The sequence below is a fragment of the Aulonocara sp. 'chitande type north' Nkhata Bay genome, linkage group LG7 (assembly GCF_057382095.1).
Source record: "Aulonocara sp. 'chitande type north' Nkhata Bay isolate Kocher_YH1m ecotype deep benthic linkage group LG7, A_spYH_male_GT1.1, whole genome shotgun sequence".
In the NCBI taxonomy this organism is placed as follows: domain Eukaryota; kingdom Metazoa; phylum Chordata; class Actinopteri; order Cichliformes; family Cichlidae; genus Aulonocara; species Aulonocara sp. 'chitande type north' Nkhata Bay.
Genome location: NC_141350.1, coordinates 52,902,741 through 52,911,368, shown reverse-complemented (window position 1 = coordinate 52,911,368; position 8,628 = coordinate 52,902,741). Strand labels below are relative to the sequence as shown.

Sequence of the window (8,628 nt, the reverse complement as noted above, 5' to 3'; positions counted from 1 at the left end):
TATATGTATATGTATATATATATATATATATATATATATATATATATATATATATATATGTATGTATGTATGTATGTATGTATGTATGTATATATATATATATATATATATATATATATATATATATACATGGAACGCCATAACCAAGTGGCCGGCATAGTGTACAGGAACATCTGTGCCGAGTATAACCTGGAAGTCCCGAGGTCAAAATGGGAGATGCCCCCAAGGGTGGTGGAGAATGACCGAGCTAAGATCCTGTGGGACTTCCAGATACAGACGGACAAAATGGTGGTGGCTAACCAACCGGACATAGTGGTGGTAGACAAACAGAAGAAGACGGCCGTAGTGATCGATGTAGCGGTTCCGAATGACAGCAACATCAGGAAGAATATATATCAAACTCACTCAGATCCTTATGCTTGCACGTTTTGCCTGCTTCTAAGATCAATTTTTAGAAAGAAAATGTTCACTCACCTAATATATCCGACCCACTAACAGGTGTCATCACAAAAAGATCACTCATTGGTTCTCATAATGTCTCCCTCACCCCTAACTAGTCATGCCAGATGGCTGATCCTGATTATATCAGTTTTTCTCCAATTAAAAGTGAGTTTTTCCTTCCCACTGTCACAAAGTGCTTGTTAAAAGGGGGTTGTTTCGTTATTAGTATTTTTTCTGTACTATTGGGTCTCTACCTTACAATATGAAACATCTTAAGGTGACTGCTGTTGTGATTTTGTTCTATATAAATAAAACTGAATTGTGTTGAATTTCTCCTGATCCGTGTACACTGAAAAAAAATTGGAGTGACATTTACTTAAAAAAAGCTAGGCAACTTTTTCCACACAGAAAGTGCTTGTAATCTTTACTCGGGCTATTTCTAAGTAATATTTACTTACTAGAACCATCTATTTTTTATGTGAAATACACAAGTAAATTGCACTGGCAATACTCATCTATAGGTTGTAACTTTTACTCAGAATACCATTGCATCCAATTACAAAACCCAAGTGAACATTGCTGATATTTCTTTGTGTTTCTTACTCATCTTTTCTTTGTTATATTCTATGTAATTATTAAGTAATATTTATTATGAATGTACTAGTTAATATTAATCGAATTGAATAAATATTCTTATTATTCTATTAAATAATAAATCAATATTTTCCAAAACAAATATTTGCAGCTTAAGAGACACTTTTATTTCACAGTTGAAATGGCATAGATATATTTAAAATATCTACATAACATTATAACCACAAAAAACATGGCCATAGAACTTCTTGATCGCAAATTTCAAAACAGAGCATATACACATATACAAAAAAAAAAAAAAACATGCTATTCAAAAACTCAGTGTGCACTGTCCCCTTTCTTCTAATCAACTTTCAGAACACATACATCAACTCTGTCCATTAACAGTTGCAATCACTACCTTTGCAGACATTCTCAGAACGTTCAGGACAGAAAGAACTTGTATAAAACTGAGCAACATTTGAAATTACTGTCAGAAAACAGACAAAATGCAAACAAATTAATTGTACTGGACAAAAGCACAAATAACACTGGAACACTCACGCTAAAAGTTTCTTGTGGAGAGACTGGACCTTTGGTGACATTTTAAGGATGTCAAGCTCAAGAAACAGCTTCTGAAATACCTCAAACGTATATTTCAGTTTCAGTGGGTAACTTAAGTTGACAGCATAGATGACACCCATGAGCAGGAGGCAAGCGTTTGTCACACTTCCGCAGTCCTCCAGAATTTCTGTCCCCTCAATGATGACCGACACGTTCACAGGATCTTGGTTTTCCTGTGCCACATTGGGATGGATTACGATGATCTTCATCATGTGATTACTGCAGTCCTCTTTCAATGCTTCTTGGCTGACGTCCTCCTGTGAAAACAAACAAACCACAATTAGAAATAACTAGAATAGATTCCAAGTAAAAGAAAAGGTTAAGAGAAAAAAAATGTAAAAATAAAAAAGAGGTATACTCAATTTAGTATACTCAAATCAAACAATATTCATATGGCACTTTTCATACGTAAAGTTACAGAACGTGCTTCACAGAGGCTGACCCTGAGACAAAGAAAATCCCTTTTGGGGGCCATCCAGCCTGGAGCTGTCCATGGGACGGCACGCGTGTTGGTAGACCAGAACCATTAAATCATTAAAATAGGTTATAAAGGTATAATCAAATTAAATACTCTTTTGCTCATAAAATAAAGTTAATAAGTGATCGTTAAATAGTCAGAAAAAAACCAGACAAAAGGCAAGTTAAAGTTTAAGGCAGATAAGATAAAGATTAAATATGATTTAAAAAATAAAGGGTAAGAGCATAAAGATTTAAGAAATTAGTTAAAAGCCTGATTGAAAATATTAATCTTGAGTCTTTTTTTAAAAACATCACGAGTGTAGAGAATCTTTGACCTTCAATATATCATCACAAGTGAAGACCAGATTATAAGGTTAGACAATTTTAATACAGTCATTATGATCATCAGATACCTGATGGTCTTTGATCAGCTCCTCTCCACTCTCTCCAAGATACTCAACTAAGCAACGAATGATAATGTCCCTTCTGCCATCGACATGATGCTATTAAACCCAAAAAGAAAATTTATTGCAGAAAATACACAACATAACATATGTAACATACATACATAACAGCACATACAGATGTAAACAGAAAGTTACCCATGGAGAATGTAAGCCTGCAGCTACATTCTAACGTTGTGAAGTGTACAACTTAACATGAATTTCTCAACGATGTGTGTTAAGACAAGAGTCCAGTGCATGTCATAATCTGTGGGTCCAGAAACTGTCTCTGCCCAGTGAGGAAAGTTTTCTGCCTCATCACTGGACATGCAAATGAATTTTTTGCAACATATCAGTACCTCCTATCACAATATTAACCAGTCAACAAATCCTGCCACAGAGTGCGCCCCCAAATTATCTGCCACCACACTGACCACAGTCCCTTTAATGGCTTTCCCTAACGCTGGAACAAAAAGACCATCTTTCTCCAAGCTTTGGATATCTGTTAACAGTGGCTCTAAAACTCGCTGGAATCCAAACTGCTTGGTGTCTTCAGCCTTACACAGAATTGCAAGGTAGATTGATGTCAATGTGGAACGTAACTGCACCGGAATGTTTCCCAACACCCAATAGACAGCTGTGACTTTGTGCTTTTTTCCAGATGTCCCAAGAGGATTACATACCTCAAAGTCATCAATGTACAGGATCCATCACGAAATGTCTGGTACTTAAAGTCATTTTCAGTTTTTTTTTCACCTTCAAATGTGTTTTCTTGAAAAGACTTACTTAGGACCTGCACCAAGGAGGGCAATATTGGGACATACTGGAAGGTTTTGCCCTTTTTTTTTTATCAAGTATGTGTTCTTCTGGTTCAACAACTGAAAAATGCTTCTTCATAAATTCTCTTCTCTTGTAATAAGTTGTGAAAGGGCCACCTGTCCCCAAGGCAGTACTTATAGGGTGTGTCTCACAAAGATTTTTCACTAAATCTGAGATAATGGCTGGATCCAGATCACAGTTATGGCTTTTCAAGGTGGACACCACCACATCTCTTAAAAGTGGACCAGATGCAGAGGTGGATATAAACTGAAGCTCATCTACTATTTCATCAATGCATTTGTTTGGGACATTGAACATGCTTTCTAACTTTAAAAATAGATGGCCAAATTTCTCTTTTATATCTTGAGACAACTCCTGTGGTTCCCCATCCCAAAGCTCTAAGCTCTCTTCCACATAGGTCTCATCCTGAGCAAACATGGGTTCATTAGGTTTGCTTTTTAATACTTCAGTTTTAAAATCCTCAAGGGTGTGTGACTGGTGTTTTCTGTGTCTATGTGTAGCAAAGGTGGAATAAATATTTGTACTGAAGTTGCAGTCTTTGAAGACACATGCAACTACTTCAAACTTCCTTAAGTGGTTGTTAAGATGCTCAAAATACTGCTTCTCTGAATTAAAAAAAACAGAGCAGCAAAGTAGACAAGTAAATGAAAGAGGTCCACTTTGTGTGACCATCTTCACATGGTGTCGAGACAAATGGGTCTTAAGGGCATTAAATGTTTTAAACGAGCAAGGGCAATCAGTGTGAAGACAAGGGACTGACTGGCTGCGACCACCATTTCCATGCTTTAGTCTGTAGTGTTTTAACAATCCCAACCTCTTCTCTGACTCAAAGCTACATATCTTACACATCCATCTCATGTTGTGGCACCTTAAACAGACAAATTATGTGACAAGTTAAACCTAATCGTTACTAATTTGATCTTACCTTGTGGAGTTCAAATTAGCAGTCAGAAGGTCCTATGTTCTGTAAAAAAAAGAAAAAAAAAGAAAAAAAAGAAAAAAGGTTATCTATATGCTTTTCAACTAATTTCTACTAACTCAAGGATGCACACTGATATAAATTATTTTTTTTTTATTTTTTTTTTTTTTTTTACATATGTTAGTTCGGTGGCAAATTTAAAACAGGTCAATATGAAGACTTGAGTGAAATCGAGTGCGTATATCGTTTTTTGTTTTGTTATTTTTCAAAATACACCTCATGGCAGCTGTGCAGCAATTATTTTAAACTGGACCGTGGTCGTTTTATTCACAAAGACGTTAGTTAAGGCAGCAGGCGTGTGTTGTTTAGGTGGCCATCTAAGCTGTAAAGTGCTGTGGGAAATTCTGGACATACCTCCTGCCAGGAAAGTTAGTCAGCAAGTCTAGCAGGAAAATACACTATTTGCTAGCGCAGCTTCTTTCAGTGCGGAGAAACTGACTTAAGTAGGTGAGCCAACAGGAACGTACAAAGTTTGTTCCGCTTAAAACTTACATTCATGGTTCTACTTCTTCCCATTTCCGTCAAGTCTGCCAACCGTCGAAATGTGAACCATGGTATGTCTGAAGAAAGACCGCTCAAATGTGGGGAGGGGCTTTGACGTCATGCTCCGAATGCAGAGAAGGTGGCCATATTCACTGATGTCACTCCATTACATTTTACTTGGAAATATCAACTAATTAAGCCAATGAATTGGTTTAGTGAATATTACTTGGATCGAATGATTCAATTTACATACAAAACTGAGGACACATAATTACAAACAATCCTCAAGTAATGCACTACAAGAAAAACTGCTATTTTAAAGTAATAGCACTGAATTTGTATTTTTTTTGTAAAATTTATATAGCTAATTGAAATAATAATTACAGGGCCAAAAAAACATTTTTTTCAGTGTATTCGCTGGGCTAAATTCAGAGCACTGGTGTTTTGGACATCAATGTGATGACTTTAAAGAAAAACAAAAGAGCCCCTTATGAATGGAACACACTAGCTGTCAATGTATTGATTTTTACTTATTACCAGATCTAATTAATAAACATAACCATTCTCAACCACACGACAGTATATTTCTTCACTTTCACAGTTGTAATATTGTCGTGTTTACAAAAACTGCAAACATGCAAAAACCTGTCAAAAGCACTCAAAATGACATTTGTGTTAATTCCCGCATGTGGGCGTCTCCAGGGCCTCATTTTACTCGCAATGACACACTCACACGGGCAGGTTTACAAGGTGAAAACAGTCACAGCTACGCTATCACAGCTGGTAATAAGTTAAAAGCAGCTCTGCACAGACAAATTCAGTATTAATGCAGTTTTTCGCAGTACGTGGGTTTCTTGCTGTTTCATTCCTCTTTTAGTTCATTTTGCTGCGCTTACAATAAATTTACCTGAATCTACAAGCTCCCTAATCTTGTTTTATTAATTAAAGAAAGTCTATTTCCCTCCTTGCTCTCTACAACTCTCTGACTCCCTTGCACACACACACAAGTCACAATTCTCACTCTCGGTGAATACATTCAGTAAATCAAGAACAGACATTTCTCTCCTCATTTTTTTTTTAGAACAAACAAAAATCAAATATGGACAGAGGAAAAAACATCCTAACTCTATTTCTCTACACTGCTTTAATTATTTAAGTGTATTTTTAGCAAACAAAAGGGGATGAATCTCATGACCATATGCTTTTTCCTAACTAATTAAAGTGCTAAACAATAAATTAGGAATCCAGTGAGTCGTTCGTTTGTCATGAAGTGGCAGGTTGTCACCAAAATCCAGATGCTTCTTCATGCCTCTGTACCCTCCTTACCATTTGTTGTTGTTGCTAACTCTTCGATTCAAGCGCTTTTCAGAGAAGGGTGCAATCGTGCCTGTCTGAGTGCCAGCACAGGTGTGCTGTTGGCAGCTAGAGCCTCATCCAGAAATGTGTCTGACAGCTCAAAACTCAGTGTGACATCTCACTAACTTCTTCAAAACACAATCCTGAGTCTACAGCCTCTTTAATAATTATGCAGTGTTCAGAGAGTGTGCGCATTAACCACCGACGTGTGCGAGCTGCACAAGGTGAAGTAAGTTTATTGATAATACGTAGAAAAGGAAGTTTCTAGAACAAGAGAAATGCGGTGCGAAGCCTCGGAGGACTAAAAAAACTAAAAAAAACTCCAAAACCTAAGCACTTTGAATGCTAATTATATTCTGGCCCAATTTGGAAGCAAAATTGGGGGATGAAATGTTAACCTACGTGCCTGGAAAACAGTGGCAACCCTCCACTTTGCTGATCCCAATCTACAGGATTCCATCTGCCTGAGAATTGTTATGGATAGTAGTCGGAATATTAAGCCTGGCATCGTGCTTACGCACAGCTGTCAGGCCTACTCTGTACCTTGCGCCCATCTTCGGAGGGGGGGTATTAGCTTTGATGTGAGCAAAACCCTGCAGCAGTCAAGGGGGATCATTATGGGAGCCTCATCTCCTGCAGTAGCTGGTAGCTACAGCCCTTCTCTTGCGGCACAGCTGCTGACAGGATGGAATTAAACCTAGTTTGAGCCGTGAGAGTGAAGGCCGTGACCATGAGAAATTTTTACAGCTCGCTTTCAGACATCACAGGGGTCTATCACGAGGTCTGTCCTCAGCAAAGTGTCCTGCATAGCATTTACTTTCAAAGGAGTGTGAGAGTTGGAATAATCGGAGAGAAACTGCAGAACATCTGGTGTAAAAATCAGTTCAGTTATTTAGAAAGTGGATTGCATTTTGTATGTCTGCAGGCAGGTAGTAGCACCTTTGAAGACTTACATTGCAACATTGCTTGTAAGGCCATGTTAGGTTTCAAGGACTATTTTCACTGATTGGCACACTTATAATGTGAAATTTCTGATAGAAAATTCAAAATGAATTATTTATGATACAGCACATCCACAGGAAAACAGGCCAGGTAAGTATGTGTGTATGTCTGTTTGTGGGAGTGTGCAAAATATAATCAATATACAGATTGAAAAAAAAAAGAGTTCCACCTCTTGTGCAGGGCAGCACAGTGCTTGATTTGGAAGCTACAACAACTCAAACTCATTGTTGTGCTACTCAAACCATTCCTGAACTATTTTTGCGTTACGGCACTGAGCATAAACCTGCTGAGGGAGGTCACAGCCATCAGGGAGTACTGGTTCCATTAAAGCGTATATATGGTCTACAACAATGCTTTGGTGGTAGGTAGGTAGTATGTGTCAAAGTAGCATCCACCTGGATAGCAGGAACTGAGTTTTGGCAGCAGGACAATGCCCAAAGCATTAGACTGCTTCCATCAGCTTTGTTGGTTCACCATTCTTACTTCCTTGGACCACTTTTGATAGATACTGACCGCTGCAAAATAGGAATAACCCACAAGAGCTGCATGAGAACTAATGGATAGCAGGATCCAAGGTTTCCCAGCAGAACACAATGTATACTTGTTCCCTAATACACTAACAGTTCCCACCCACTAACAGGTGGCGTGATGAAGAGATAATCAGTGTTATTCACTTCACCTCTTGGTGGTCATAATGTCTGATCAGTGTACATCTTTGAACTGAGTCTGACAGACTCCCGCATATCTGTTTTATATTGTTTTCATGTGCACGCCTGCACATTTAAACAGCTTGCACACAATCTGTCTCGAAAAAACCCTTGAAATAAAGGAGGGAGGGTCACAGGTGATTCATTCACTTCTGCACTTAAGAGTACACGGCAACAATATTGGCAGAACAAGACTGTTCTGCAATTCATGCATGACTGTGGAAATAGGATGTCTGGATGTCTCACAGCCATCTGTGTTGGCTGTTGACTCATTTCATTTACATCCGCTTCTCATTCCTCCCATCCTCTCCTAATTCGCTGTTTCTCCTCGATGATGGCCACGGCGCCTGATGCCGCGTGCTGGCGCACACACATTAATGCCAAAGTCAATAGGAAGGCGAAGAAAGTGAAATGATTCGGCAGGACTGGAGGAATTAGTTGTGGTCAGATACCCCGGGGTTACACAGGAAGGAAATTGGATCTTGAGGGAACGAGAGCGGGGCGTATGATGTCATTTATTACAGCGGATTGGTGGAGAGAGGTGGGTTATCACTCATTATAGAGAACAGTGCACACCGCTGAGCTGCTTGTGCAACATGACAAGTGGCTACAGGAGCCGTAAACCCAAACATGGCCTCGCTCAATATGTAGGTGGCAGAAACTGACTGAGCAGTACAGTGTGTGGGCGTGATTTCCTGTCCATATCTACAAGTCTGCACGA

General features: G+C 38.6%; 1 long non-coding RNA gene across 1 annotated transcript; it reads right to left on the bottom strand.

Annotated features, from left to right (window-relative positions):
• Positions 1 to 925: 925 nt before the first annotated feature.
• LOC147326205 (uncharacterized) lies at positions 926 to 5,143 on the bottom strand. Its single transcript, XR_015130422.1, has 4 exons — positions 4,852 to 5,143; positions 4,306 to 4,344; positions 2,511 to 2,600; positions 926 to 1,895 (listed from the first exon to the last, which is right to left on the bottom strand). It is a non-coding gene; the product is annotated as an uncharacterized LOC147326205 (long non-coding RNA).
• Positions 5,144 to 8,628: the final 3,485 nt, after the last annotated feature.